General features: G+C 34.8%; 1 protein-coding gene across 1 annotated transcript in view; it reads right to left on the bottom strand.

Moving 5' to 3' along the window:
- The window catches only part of ptp4a2b (protein tyrosine phosphatase 4A2b), a 66,610-nt gene extending 59,077 nt beyond the window's left edge, over positions 1-7,533 (bottom strand). Inside the window, exon 1 of the mRNA XM_062029320.1 lies at positions 7,351-7,533. The gene's annotated coding sequence lies outside the window, so the exon portion shown is untranslated. The remainder of the gene's footprint in view (positions 1-7,350) is intronic.
- Between the last annotated feature and the right edge of the window lie 8,679 nt (positions 7,534-16,212).

The following is a 16,212-nucleotide window of genomic DNA, read 5'->3' as shown; positions in this document are numbered from 1 at the left end:
ACACCGACAATATGATGTATAATCACGCAAAAATCTGTTTCCCCATCTGGGGCTGGCTGCTCTGGAAACAAACCCTGCCCACTCTGGTTTGTTCCTGGTCTGAGCTGATGTGACATAGATTACCGTAATAACTTGTATAACACCCAAAAGCGCAGATTTCAACCATTGAAATACTTTCTATAATTCAAGACTTATGGTAATTTAAAAACAGCACTGCACATCCCACCTTTGGCTACAGTTTTGATATTAAAGGTCTAAAAAAAAAATTATGTAGAACGTCTGGCGGGCCGGATTGAAAATCTTACTGGGCCGCATGTGGCCCGCGGGCCGTATTTTGCCCAGGTCTGACATAGGATATGTTAGAACACTCAAAGTTCTGTATAATGAGATATTCTAAAAAACATGATCGTGCTGTGGACCCCAAATTCTTGACCATTTTTCCCCACCGGAGTCAATTATAGTGTGGCCTATGAGGGTAGATGATCATGAAGGTCCCACGGTACTGCCAGTCTACATCGACACCTGAATCTACGGTCTCTTCCCTCTCGGCTGTGATCTTCCCGCTTCCACTGCCTCGCTGGCGTGGGCGTGTTGGCAGGCAGCTGGACGCCTGGGCAATGTCGATTAAGTAGTGTAATATATAGTCTTATAAAAAAACTAACTACCTTAAAAGCCGGACTTCAAGCCGCTAATTTCTTCCTACACTTTGACCCCTGCGGCATATAAAACGGTGAAGCAAATTTATGGATTTTTCTTTGCTGACAACCACAATGCAAAAGTATTATAAACAAGCAAAAACATTGAAAAGGGTATGTTATGGTTTGTGCTATGGCGCCATCTCTTGGATGAGTTCGCTCACTGCAGGTGCTGCATTGCCCTTCTGTATAGACTGAGCTGTGAACCGGAAGTACAAGTGCCATGTTCTAGCCTTCCACAGCGTTTCTACTCATATGGATTCTTCATTCATCACTCCAAGCAATGTGTGTAAGTTTTACAATTTAACTAAAACAATTCTTACTTACTAAATTGATGTCTGTAGGAGTGTTTTCATGCATATTTGTACGTGCTGTCGTACCGTAATCAAGCTGGCGTTGTTAGCTTTAGCTAATATGCTAACACATTTACGAGTGACTATGTTAGTAGTATTATTAACTTACAATGGCATTATTTTTATATTCTTTCGGTTTCACAAATTCACCAGAACGTCACCGTGGAGTTATCGAGTCTGTTTAGCTGATTGGAGAGCTAGCTTCCGCAGCGAGTGGGTCCATGACGATGACTTCTGTTTTGTTTGATCAGCCGTTTTACAGACACTATTTGAGAAAAATCAAGGTATGTAAATAAACATTTACATAATAATTCTGTACAAACAACTCATTTCACAACGTATATATCTGTGACTTACGTGAGTAATATAGGGGAAAAAATGTTTTCGTATACATTTTAGTGGGTGCGGCTTATATACCGGTGCGCTCTATAGTCTGGAAAATACCGTAAATGACACAAAATAACAATTGAATTTCTTTTGGGGGCGGCGTGGCGAAGTTGGTAGAGTGGCCGTGCCAGCAATCGGAGTGTTGCTGGATACTGGGGTTCAATCCCCACCTTCTACCATCCTAGTCACGTCCGTTGTGTCCTTGGGCAAGACACTTCACCCTTGCTCCTGATGGGTGCTGGTTAGCGCCTTGCATGGCAGCTCCCGCCATCAGTGTGTGAATGTGTGTGTGAATGGGTGAATGTGGAAATACTGTCAAAGCGCTTTGAGTACCTTGAAGGTAGAAAAGCGCTATACAAGTATAACCCATTTATCATTTATCATTTTAATCAGCCCCTTAAGTCATCTGGCAGCTATGAAGTTATAAAAGAATGTTGCTGAATTGACGTATGACGGAAGATTATCTGCCCGTCGTTCACAGCCGTGCGCGTATCGTGCCAAATAGTGCTCGCAAAACGGGTGGTGAGTGTTGATAAATCACCATATGCATGCTGTATAACATATTTACATTTTTGCCTCCACTTAGTGAGGGCGTTTGGGTAATCAGCCTATATTTTGCATATTAATGAAGACGCAAAATGGACTCATTCTCTGGCCTCGAATTTTAACTTTTTATGGTCAAGGCAAGTGTTGCCTTAAAAGAGGGCTCATATTTTCGGGCACCAAGGCAAACATTTTCTTTTGAGGCAGGATATATATATATATATATATAGAAAATAGATTAAAAATAGTGTTCATGTATGAGATCTAGGGCGGCCATTTATGGCCAAAGTAATAATTAGGATTATTGTTAGCAATATTGAAATGATGATTACTGATTGTTAGGTAAAGCAGTGTTGGGGTGTGAACGTAATACCATCATGTCATTTGTAATGTCTAATAAAAAGGCTATAAATAAACGTTATCCATAAATTTATAAACAAACATTAGTTTTTTTTATTCATTAATAACATCAACTTGTCAGCTTTTTGTCATTACATGATGCCTTTATCTCTGTTTACATTTTGATAGAGAGAGTTTTTATTTTTTAAGTGATGTACATTTATATGTAGATGTAGATGCTGTGTCGGGACAGATCCATTAAGAGTGTGAGCAGAATTATATCATATAGGAATTAACTATACACAATAAAACATTAACAAAATGATGTGTCACATGAATGATTTTTGAAGTAACACCTTAGTGACATGAAAAAAACACAATGTAAAAAAAAAATTCCTGAGGGAACTCTCCTGAAGGAATCAATCTATTGTGTTTACTTTTTGCTATCAAAATAAAACACAAAGCAGCTTGGCTAATGAAGATGAAATATAATAGACAACCTTTGTTCTTGTCCAACGCCTCTCTAGTGTTTCAGTACAACAGTTTGGCCAACAAAAATAAAGAGCGACACCTCTCACATCGAATACACAATCTTCAAAGCCTGCGTTCAGTTCGATGAGACGACAAAACATTTTAGCCAGTATTGATGTTATTTGAACACTGACACAGTTTGCAGTTACATGAAGGAGGAGTGAACATCCCAGTAAACAAAGTAAAGACTTTATAAACAAGCAGTGACAAAGTTCATGACACATCGCCTGCTGCAAAACATTAAAAAGTTTTCTCCTGCACTGTATACATTTAGTGTGGGGACAAGCGTCTCCAATATTGTTAAAGTTAAAGTACCAATGATTGTCACACACACGCTTGGTGTGGCGAAATTATTCTCTGCATTTGACCCATCACCCTTGATAACCCCCTGGGAGATGAGGGGAGCAGTGGGCAGCAGCGGTGGCCGCGCCCGGGAATCATTTTTGGTGATTTAACCCCCAATTCCAACCCTTGATGCTGCGTGCCAAGCAGGGAGGAAACGGGCCCCATTTTTATAGTCTTTGGTATTACTCGACCGGGCTTTGAACTCGAAACCTACCGATCTCAGGGCGGACACTAACCACTGGGCCACCGAATACAGTCGTCCGCACCTGTCTCCATCTAAACATAGCAGTGCGCTCTTAAACGCACGGCGGAAAGCGAGGGAAAATTACGTTAAACCAAGCGCTTGGTTCTGTTTACTCCGAGGGGGAAATCTCCGCAGCAAAGTCCGTGCCGTTAGTCCGCCATGATAATCAAGCCAAACGACGCTAGTGCACGTGCGCCTGACTTGGTGTTGCCAAAAATGCATTCATAAATGACGGTTTTTCGTTAATTAAAAAAATTAAGCGGTATTACTAACTATCGCAAATCATCATTATACAGTTTACTGTTACATCCCTCGTCCACTAACAAGTAAAAAGTCAAGGGGGGTCACGGCATGTTCTTGCCGCAAATGTTGGTCAATTTTTTTAGGGCATTACGGTGAAAGACGAGGGCGGTCTAACACTCTAACCACTAGGCCACTGAGTAGTCGTCCACACCTGTCTCCATCTAAACAGAGCAGGGCGCTTAGTTAAACGCACACCGGGAAGCTAGGGAAAACGACGTTAAACCAAGCGCCTGGTTCCGTTTACTCCGAGGGGGAAATCTCCGCAGCAAAGTCAGTGTCGTTAGTCCGCCATGATAATCAAGCCAAACGACGCTAGTGCGCATGCGCCTGACTTGGTGTTGACAAAAATACATTCATAAATGACGGTTTTTCAGTAATTAAAAATAATTAAACAGTATTACAAGCTATCGCAAATGATCATTATACCGTTTACTGTTACATCCCTCGTCCACTAACAAGTAAAAAGTCAAGGGGGGGTCACAGCATGTTCTGGCCGCAAACATTGTTAAATTTTTTTAAGGCATTACGGCGAAAGACGAGGGCGGTCTAACACTCTAACCACTAAGCCACTGAGTAGTCGTCGTCCACACTTGTCTCCATCTAAACACAGCAGTGCGCTCTTTAACGCACGGCGGGAAGCGAGGGAAAACGACATTAAACCAGGCGCTTGGTTCTGTTTACTCCGAGGGGGAAATCTCCACAGCAAAGTCTGTGTCATTAGTCCGCCATGATAATCAAGCCAAACGACACTAGAGCGCATGCCAAAAATGCATTCATAAATGACGTTTTTTTCAGGAACTCAAAAAATTAAACAGTATTACTAACTATTGCTACTAACTACCGTATTTTTCGGACTATAAGTCGCTCCGGAGTATAAGTCGCACCAGCATAATAAAGAAGGAAAAAAACATGTATATGTCGCACTGGAGTATAAGTTGCATTTTTGGGGGGAAATTTATTTGATAAAATCCAACACCAAGAATAGACATTTGAAAGGCAATTTAAAATAAATAAAGAATAGTGAACAACAGGCTGAATAAGTGTACGTTATATGAGGCATAAATAACCAACTGAGAACGTGCCTGGTATGTTAACGTAACATATTATGGTAAGAGTCATTCAAATAACTATAACATATAGAACATGCTATACGTTTACCAAACAATCTGTCACTCCTAATCACTAAATCCCATGAAATCTTATACGTCTAGTCTCTTACGTGAATGAGATAAATAATATTATTTGATATTTAACGGTAATGTGTTAATAATTTCACACATAAGTCGCTCCTGAGTATAAGTCGCACCCCCGGCCAAACTATGAAAAAAAACTGCGACTTATAGTCCGAAAAATACGGTATCCCCCTGGAGGAGCTGGACGAAGTGGCTGGGGAGAGGAAAGTCTGGGCTTCTCTGCTTAGGCTGCTGCCCCCGCGACCCGACCTCGGATATGCGGAAGAAAATGGATGGATGGATGGACTAACTATCGCTAATTATCATTATACCATTTACTGTTACATCCCTCGTCCACTAACAAGTAAAAAGTCACGGGCGGTCACGGCATGTTCTTGCCGCAAATGTTGGTCAATTTTTTTAGGGCATTACGGTGAAAGACGAGGGCGGTCGCGGCACTTAGACAAACTTTAATGATCCACAAGGGAAATTGTTCAACACAGTAGCTCAGTTACAATGATGGAAAGGACAATGCCGGTATAGACTAATATAGCGATAAAAAAATCTAACATATATACGAATATATACATAATATGTGTACAGAATAATATATATATACAGATATATTAGCTACAAGGTGTGTGTGGGGGGTTGGTGGTAGCGGGGGTGTATATTGTAGAGTCCTGGAAGAGTTAGTCCTGCAAAGGGTTCTGGGTATTTGTTCTGTTGTGTTACGGTGCGGATGTTCTCTCGAAATGTGTTTGTCATTCTTGTTTGGTGTGGATTCACAGTGTGGCGTATATTTCCAACAGTGTTGAAGTTGTTTATACGGCCACCCACAGTAAAACCTGTAACGCTGTTGATCAAGTATGCATTGCATTCACTTGTGTGTGCGTGCAGAAGCCGCACATATTATGTGACTGGGCCAGCACTCGTTGGACTAAATGAAAAGCGGACGTGACGACATGTCGTAAAGGACGTTAAAGGCAGTGCCTTTAAGGCACGCCCAAGAATCTTGGCCTGGGTGGACTACAAGATATGATGACTGATGAACACCTTCGTTCGATAATGAAGGTGGCCTCAGCTCAAAGCCTGAGCCCCGACATTAATGAACTAGCATCCAAGAAAAGATGCCAGGTATCTGGCTTGGGCACATCAGATTAGATCAGTGTGTTGCAAACTGAGCAGTTTAAAGTCCTGCATGGTTGGTTTATTCATTATTTTATTTTCAAATGTATTAGCCTGTGGAAAAAGTTAATGTTTCATTTATAATGTTGATATTTACCTCAGAAGGCTGCAAATAGAGAAGAGGCATTCAATTGTTATTTAAATTGTATTTGATATGCCATTGATATTTTTTTATTATTATTATTAATTGCATTTGCATGTCACTATAATGTTATATAAGCCTTGCTTGTTCAATATTCAATGCAAAACTTGTTTGGATCCCTATTAAAAGGTTTTGATTGATTGATTGAGACTTTTATTAGTAAGTTGCACAGTGAAGTACATATTCCGTACAATTGACCACTAAATGGTAACACCCAAATAAGTTTTTCTACTTGTTTAAGTCGGGGTCTGTATCATGATTCATGATACAGATATATACTATCAGATATATACTATCATCATAATACAGTCATCACACAAGGTTAATTTGTTCACCCTTGGCCCGCGGCTTTGTTCAGTTTTAAATTTTGGCCCACTCTATATTTGCTGCTTTAATACAAGCTCGGATAGGCCAGTATCGGATCGGAAGTGCAAAAACAACGTCGGTATCGGATCGGAAGTGCAAAAACCTGGATCGGGACAGCCCTAGTGCACACAACACAAAGAACTATAAGCATCGGATTTAAACATGTCATTATTATATTTGAACAATAAACAAATAAATCCTGAACGTTACATAAATACTTTTTTCCCCCTCTCTCTGATAAGCCCGGAGCTAGGCTAGCTAAGGTTGACGATAACATCAGCTCGTATTATTAAGTGCAGACTTGACACGGTTTGAGCGAGTTTAAACACAACAACACCGCGTTGGGAGAAGTTTGAATAAAATATTTTCGGAAAATGTCGGTTAAATGTTAGTCGTGACCGTTTTAAAGATGGTAACTGCTAGTTAGCGAGCTAGCGCGCTAGCTAGCTAGCTAGACTTAAACCTATCGCGAATGTTATCGCGGAATCCGATTCGCATTATCACCCTTAACTTGGTCGTCAACTTGTGCAGTGAATAAAAGTGTAACGGGCGGTTAAAGTGTCTAAATAATGCTTTTAACAGCTTTCCACCGAAAAATGGCTAACGTTAACGTGGCTGCAACGTACAACTTGTGCTAACATGCTAATGCTAATCCCTGCCTTTTGTGTGTGTGTGTTGTGTTTGCTCCGATCGCACCCGACAAAAGATATCGATAGTGTTGTTGTTGTTTGGGATTACTTACAAAGCGCAGGCAGAACATTGAAATCCAGTGACTAGCCCGGAGAAAGATGAGCGAGTGCGGAAAGCGTCAGGCTGCCTTTTTGTTCCTCTTCAATGTGGCAGCTTCTACTCTCGTGCAGGGAGGAACCTTGCTGTGTGGTCACATTCAAGGCGGTCGGAAATTTTGCCATGTGAGGAATTGTCGACGCAGTTTATACCAAAAAAATTAATAAAATCTTTCTTTTTTTAAAATATTCTTACAATACCGATATATACCCTATATCTGAATAATATACATTGCTTTATTGTATTCGCTTAGCTCCCGCACAAACAATCCTGCCAATATATGTTGTGGCCTCAAATATAAAAACAAACAAAATAAAATGCTTCATAAACGTCATTCGCTTTGATTTTCTCCTTAAAAGAGTATCGTTGAAGCCGAGTCGTGCCCTCTTTGCGGGGGATTCACGGGTCGGATGTCCGATTGTACGATGGGCCCTCAAACGTAACACGAGATATCTGGCGTCAGTGTGACGTCAGAAGAATCCATGATGACAGTTCCAGAAAGCGCCTTATTATTATTACTAGGCTTGTTTTGCGTCATGCATTCTAACAATGGGACGAAAAATATTCCACTACATAAGTGGTAATAACATTAAATGTACAAGGAAGCAGGCTACACAAGTATTTTAGATGAATAAATGTAAGTTTCTCAATACCCGACCTGTTTTGTGTGCCTTTAAAAAATAATTAGAAGTCTACGTTAAAACACTCTCTACCTCTAACAACCAAAAAGCTGTGAAAACAATGATGCTGTGTTCCAAATTTAAATTAAGTGAAGTGAATTATATTTAATTTAATTATTTAATTTAATTATTTACAGAACTTTTATGAGCCTATGGCGTTGCACTTTGTTATATATATATATATATATATATATATATATATATATATATATATATATATATATATATATATATATATATATATATATATATATATATATATATATATTTTTTTTTTTGCATTCTATTTTAGTTACTTTGAATTTACAACCCCCAGGCGCTGTTTTGTACTGCTTTTGTACTTACTTTGATTATTATTTCTCAACTGTTTGTAAATGTAGAAATGTATAAATAAAGGTTTATAAAATAAAATAAATAAATAAAACACACACAAAAATTTAATAATAATAATTAAAAAAAATAAATATATATATATATATATATATATATATATATATATATATATATATATATATATATATATATATATATATATATATATATATATATATATATATATATATATTCCACAACATAAGTGATTATAAAATTAAATGTATAAGGAAGCAGGCTACACAAGCCTTTTATATGAATAAATGTAAGTTTCTCAATACCCGACCTGTTTTTTTGTGCCTTTAAAAAAGATTTAGAAGTCTACGTTAAAATGCTCTCTACCTCTAACAACCAAAAAGCTGTGAAAACGATGATGCTGTGTTCCAAATTTAAGTTATTTACTGAAATTGAGTGAGCCTATGGCTTTGCACTTTGTTTGTTTATATATATATATATATATATATATATATATATATATATATATATATATATATATATATATATATATATATATATATATATTTACAACCCCCTGGCGCTGTTTTGTACTGCTTTTGTACTGTTTTTGTACTTACTTTGATTATTATTTCTCAACTGTTTGTAAATGTTGAAATTTATAAATAAAGGTTTATCAAATTTAAAAAAAAAAAATAAATAGATAAAAACACACAAAAAAAATTAAATAATAATAGTAATAAATAAATAAAATAGAAAATATATTCCACTACATAAGCGGTTATAACATTAAATGTATAAAGAAGCAGGCTACACAAGCATTTTATATTAAAACATGTAAGTTTCTCAATACCCGACCTGTTTTTTGTGCCTTTAAAAAAGAATTAGACCCCAAAAAGGGACAAGCGGTAGAAAATGGATGGATGGATAGAACTCTACGTTAAAACACTCTTTACCTCTAACAACCAAAAAGCTGTGAAAACGATGAAAATAATTTAAGTTATTTACTGAAATTGAGTGAGCCTTTGGCTTTGCACTTTGTTTTGTTATATATATATATATATATATATATATATATATATATATATATATATATATATATATATATATATATATATATATATATATATATATATATATATATATATATATATTGCATTCTATTTTAGTTACTTTGAATTTACAACCCCCTGGCGCTGTTTTGTACTGCTTTTGTACTGTTTCTGTACTGTTTTTGTACTTACTTTGATTATTATTTCTGAACTGTTTGTAAATGTTGAAATTTATAAATAAAGGTTTATAAAATTTAAAATAAATAAATAAAAACACAAAAAAATAAAATAAAATAATAACAGTAATGAATAAATAAAATACAAAATATATTCCACAACATAAGTAGTTATAAAATTAAATGTATAAGGAAGCAGGCTACACAAGCATTTTATATGAATAAATGTAAGTTTCTCAATACCCGACCTGTTTGTTGGACCTTTAAAAAAGAATTAGAACTCTACGTTAAAACACTCTATAACTCTAACAACCAAAAAGCTGTGAAAAAGATTATGCTGTGTTCCAAATTTAAGTTATTTACTGAAATTGAGAGAGCCTATGGCTTTGCACTTTGTTTTGGTATATATATATATATATATATATATATATATATATTTTGCATTATATTTTAGTTACTTCGAATTTACAACCCCCTGGCGCTGTTTTGTACTGCTTTTGTACTTTTTCTGTACTTCTCAACTGTTTGTAAATGTTGACATTTATAAATGATAAATAAATGATAAATGGGTTATACTTGTATAGCGCTTTTCTACCTTCAAGGTACTCAAAGCGCTTTGACAGTATTTCCACATTCACCCATTCACACACACATTCACACACTGATGGCGGGAGCTGCCATGCAAGGCGCTAACCAGCAGTCATCAGGAGCAAGGGTGAAGTGTCTTGCCCAAGGACACAACGGACGTGACTAGGATGGTAGAAGGTGGGGATTGAACCCCAGTAACCAGCAACACTCCGATTGCTGGCACGGCCACTCTACCAACTTCGCCAAATAACGGTTTATAAAAAATTTAATAAAATTTAAAAAACACACAAAAAAAATAAAATAATAATAATATTAATACATTTAAAAAATAAAATAATACAATTCCACAACATTAGTGGTTATAAAATTAAATGTATAAGGAAGCAGGCTACACAAGCCTTTTATATATAAAAATGTAAGTTTCTCAATACCCAACCTGTTTTTTGTGCCTTTAAAAAAGAATTAGAAGTCTACGTTAAAACGCTCTCTACCTCTAACAACCAAAAAGCTGTGAAAACGATGATGCTGTGTTCCAAATTTAAGTTATTTACTGAAATTTAGTGAGCCTATGGCTTTGCACTTTGTTTATATATATATATATATATATATATATATATATATATATATATATATATATATATATATATATATATATATATATATATATATATATATATATATATATATATATATATATATATATATATATTTTGCATTCTATTTTAGTTACTTTGAATTTACAACCCCCTGGCGCTGTTTTGTACTGCTTTTGTACTGTTTTTGTACTGATTTTGTACTTTGATTATTATTTCTCAACTGATTGTAAATGCTGACATTTATAAATAAAGGTTTAACAAATTTTTTTTTTAAAAACACTAAAATAAAATAAAATAAAATAAAATAAAATAAAATAAAATAATAATAATTAAAAAAAAAATATATATATATATATATATATATATATATATATATATATATATATATATATATATATATATATATATATATATATATATATATATATATATATATATATATATATATATATATATATATATATATATATATATATATATATATATATATATATATATATATTCCACAACATAAGTGGTAATACAATTAAATGTATAAGGAAGCAGGCTATACAAGCTAACCCATGGCGACCATGAGTTTACCATGAATTGATTAACGTGGAGCCCGACTTAAACAAGTTGAAAAACGTATTCGGGTGTTACCATTTAGTGGTCAATTGTACAGAATATGTACTGTACTGTGCAATCTACTAATGAAAGTTTCAATCAAAAAAACATTTTTTAATAAAGTGTAACCTCAGCGAGACGCAAATTGATTTTTTTAACATCTTTATGTGTAAAATATATCCCCCATTTCCGCTATAATAAACACTGACATTACACTGCGTGACGTCAGTTTATCAATGCGACTTTGAATTGGCTAGCAAGCTGTACTGCACAACGTGGAAATGTGCTTCCCTCTAGTGGACTTGATCAGAACTGCAACAATTCACAAAATTGCATATTTGTAGAGCAGGGGTGTCCAAACTTTTTCCACTGAGGGCCGCACACGGAAAAATTAAAGCATGAAGGGGCCATTTTGATATTTTTCATTTTCAAACCATAACAAAATATATGGATTTTTAATTTATTTTACCTTTAGGGATCCCGGGGACCATAAAGGGTCTCAGTCATTAAAATGTTAAAAATAGGTCAGATTATTATTTTTTTTTAATTATTTAACGCTTACAGTGAATTTCAATATCAACTTCAAGTTGATATAAAGTAATACAAATTCAAAAAAATGTTTCATGGCTTTTCTGTCAAAAACAACTTAGTTTTTTTTATAGTAAAACTGAAATATGCAGTATTTAGTAATTAGAGCCCTAAAAGATCAATAATGCAGGACACCATTGATTTTAATTATTTCATATTTTTGAGTAATCACAGTGAAAAGATAAATAAAAAATCACTAAATATATTTGGGATCCAAAAGATGCCCCTCTCATAAAGTGATACATATTTATTAGGTTTTTCTTTTACTTTCAACACTTAAGTTACAAGATCAACTTCAGATATATCTGTCCATTTTATGCTGGAACTATTATTTTGTTTGTTTTATGCGCTTTTGTCAAATAAAACTTTGATGTTTTTATATGGCTACTACACAATATATGCAATATTTACCACATAAAACATTTTAAAGTGAAATATTTGAAGTAATTGGAGCCCTGAGAATAATTCATTATAACATGGATTTTTTTTATCATTATTATTATTTTTTGAGCAATGGCAAAAAAAAATAAAAATAAAGAAAGAATGAGCAAAAAAACCCAACCTGCATGGCAGCTTTTGCGTCAACATTGCAACTTTTTCCCGGTAGATTTCACCTCATTCCACTTTTTGTAATGTTCTTTTTTATTTTTGCAATAGTATTTCCAGAATGTGTGGCGGGCCGGTAAACAATTAGCTGCGGGCCGCACTTTGGACACCCCTGTTGTAGAGCAAGGGTGTCCAAACTTTTTCCAGCAAGGGCTGCATACTTAAAAAGCCAAAGTATGCTGGGGCATTTAGATATTTTTATTTATTTATAACAAATGCTAAAACACATATGTATTTAACTTTGTGTCAGCTTTGTATTAAAGGTGAATAATCACATTATTATACATTATTAGAACATCTCAGCTTTTTCCTCATGACATTCCGATTTTTTTTGCTCTTATTTCTTACATTTTGACTGTTGTTTTTCCCTGTAAGAATAGAATAATAAAATAATTGTGTACCTGCATAACCTAGTGTGTCGACAATTATGCCAGCACGAAAATATTAACGTTCAGGTACACATTTGTTTACTCGCGTTGCTATTTTTCATATTCGTTCATTCATAATTTAGTATTGTTTGTGTTTTTTCAATTAGCTCACTACACTTTCTTTAAATCTTTATTTTTTATGTTGAATGCTTCTTATCTTATATGGACGTATCCTCGCTCATCCATGCGGACTGGACACTGGCCGAGAGTCAGTGGGCGGCCGAGGGTGGAGTCGGCTCTCTTGGTTGCTTTGTTGGGTCTGCTCCTGTCGCTGGCCATGTTCCCCCCCACCCACAGTGTATATGTTTTACAAAAAGTGGTTGGTTGCATCAGCTCTCCTCTTTTAATGTCTTTAATGCCCTTTGTGTTCTTTGACGTTTCCCTCTTACACAACTTAATGTGTGCTATGGGTATGAGGTTTTTGTTGTCCTTGGCCTCAGTCTGGACCCCCTCTCCAGGAGCCCAGGTTAAGACTGACCCCCCCCCCCCCAAGCTTTTACCTTTGTGTCTCACCTTTTTTGTAAGGGGCGCCGGAAGTTGGCAGACCCTTCAGCGATCCTGTCCTGCCTCCCTGTAATGTTTGATCCTATTCTGTTTCCCTGTAATGATTGTCTGCTCTTGAATGGGATTGTGCTGAAAATCTTAATTTCCCTTTGGGGATAATTAAAATATTTCTGATTCTTATTCTAATTGGGTGTTCTAACTTTTTCTGCATACTTAAAAAGCCAAAGTATGCGGGGGCATTTTGATATTTTATTTATTTATAAAAAAGGCCAAAACACAAATGTATTTAAAGACTAAACTTTGTGTCAGCTTTGTAATATAGGTGAATAATTACATTATTATTAATTATTAGAACATTACAGTTTTTTGCTCATTACATTCTGATTTTTTTGCTCTTATTTCTTACATTTTGACTGTTTGTTTCCCCCCTGTAAGAATAGAATAATAGTAAATAGTATAACTGCATGTGTGTCAAAAATGATGACAGCACAAAAATATTAATGTTCAGGTACACGTTTGTTCACTCGCATTGTCGTAAATTTTCAAATTTGTTTATTCATAATTTAGTATTATTTCTTTTTTTTTCAATCAGCCCATCAAACTTTGTTAATATCTTTATTATTATTATTATTTTAATTTTTTTTATGCTGAATGCTTCTTATATTTTCGATGAACATTTTGTCCAACAAGGGCCGTGGACTGAAAAGCCAAGCATGCGGGGGCCATTTTGATATTTTTTTAATTGAAAAAATAAAATGGTAAAACCAAATATACATATATAAATATATAAACACGTTAGGTCAGGAAAAAACACACAGGCTATTTCATCCCTACAAGCCTGTTTTGCAGGTTCCTTTGCTCTTCAGGGGAGTTCAAAGGTTTCCCTGCTCTTCAGGGGAGTTTTGACTATGAAACAAGCTTGTAGGGATGAAATGGCTTTTTTTTAATTTTTTACTCCCCTGAAGAGCAGGGAAACCTGCAAAACAGGCTTGTAGGGATGAAATAGCCTCAGTGTTTTTTTTTAACTCCCTTGAAGAGCAGGGAAACCTGCGAAACAGGCTTGTAGGGATGAAAAAGCCTGTGTTTTTCCTGACCTAACGTATATTCCGCTCTACCCCGGTATTGAGCCCTGTATAACGGATAAACCACAGTAACCTCGAATATATATATATATATATATATATATATATATATATATATATATATATATATATATATATATATATATATATATATATATATATATATATATATAAATAAATGATAATGATAATGATAAATGGGTTATACTTGTATAGCGCTTTTCTACCTTCAAGGTACTCAAAGTGCTTTGACAGTATTTCCACATTCACCCATTCACACACACATTCACACACTGATGGCGGGAGCTGCCATGCAAGGCGCTAACCAGCAGCCATCAGGAGCAAGGGTGAAGTGTCTTGCCCAAGGACACAACGGACGTGACTAGGATGGTAGAAGGTGGGGATTGAACCCCAGTAACCAGCAACCCTCCGATTGCTGGCACGGCCACTCTACATAAATATGTATATATACATGCATAAATACATAAATATGTATATATATATATATATATATATATATATATATATATATATATATATATATATATATATATATATATATATATATATATATATATATATATATATATATATATATATACATGCATAAATACATATACATATATACATAAATATATATACATAAATACATATATATATACAGTATATACATAAATACATATATATATATACATACATATATATATATATATATATATATATATATATATATATATATATATATATATATATATATATATATATATATATATATATATATATATATATATATATATATATATATATACCGACAGGCTAAACACAAAGTTTCAATATTTGTCGTCGTTTCAAGATTGGTGGAAAAAACATGGCTGACATCCACTAAAAGGAGCTGGACTTGAAACTATTGTAAAGCAAAATGATTCTATTTCAAATATCATTCCATCTGGATGTAACATAACACACACTGAAAGCAGACACACATACCAGAAGGCCTTTATTGATGTGATATCAATACAAATCAAGTACTTGTAGATTTTCAATAGGCAGGAAAAAAAACAATTTTCAAATAAAAAAAAAGAAAGAGTGCATTTTATACCAGAATTATATTGCGCAAAAGTCCGCCTTGTGTGGAAAGAAAGAAAACAAAAGTAGATACATTCCACAAATAATAACATCTTCACAAATATCCTTTAGGCACATAATACTAAGTACATGTCAAATAATGCTCGTTAAATATATTCATCTATTATTCATACCTTCTTGGCTTCGGTGGCGGCGGTTTTGGCGTCCCTATTAAATTACAATAAATGTATAAATATCCTCCTTCATTTCTTGTGCAAACGGGATTGTATATTTAATAAATGTCACTAAAAAACAAACACATCCCTTAAAAAAAAACGAGGAAATCGCTTTTGTCAAGCCGGACGGCGAATAACGTTCATTTCAGCAAGGGGCATAAGGGAAATAAACAGGAGTATGCAGAGCGGACGCAAATATGCCGACTGCTAATGTGCATCTGTCAACACACAGCAGCACCAAGTCATGTTGTTTATACACGTTGCTATGGTTACCCTGCCGCCCG

This window comes from Entelurus aequoreus, linkage group LG20 (genome assembly GCF_033978785.1).
Source record: "Entelurus aequoreus isolate RoL-2023_Sb linkage group LG20, RoL_Eaeq_v1.1, whole genome shotgun sequence".
Lineage (NCBI taxonomy): Eukaryota > Metazoa > Chordata > Actinopteri > Syngnathiformes > Syngnathidae > Entelurus > Entelurus aequoreus.
This window is presented reverse-complemented; position numbering and strand designations above follow the sequence as displayed.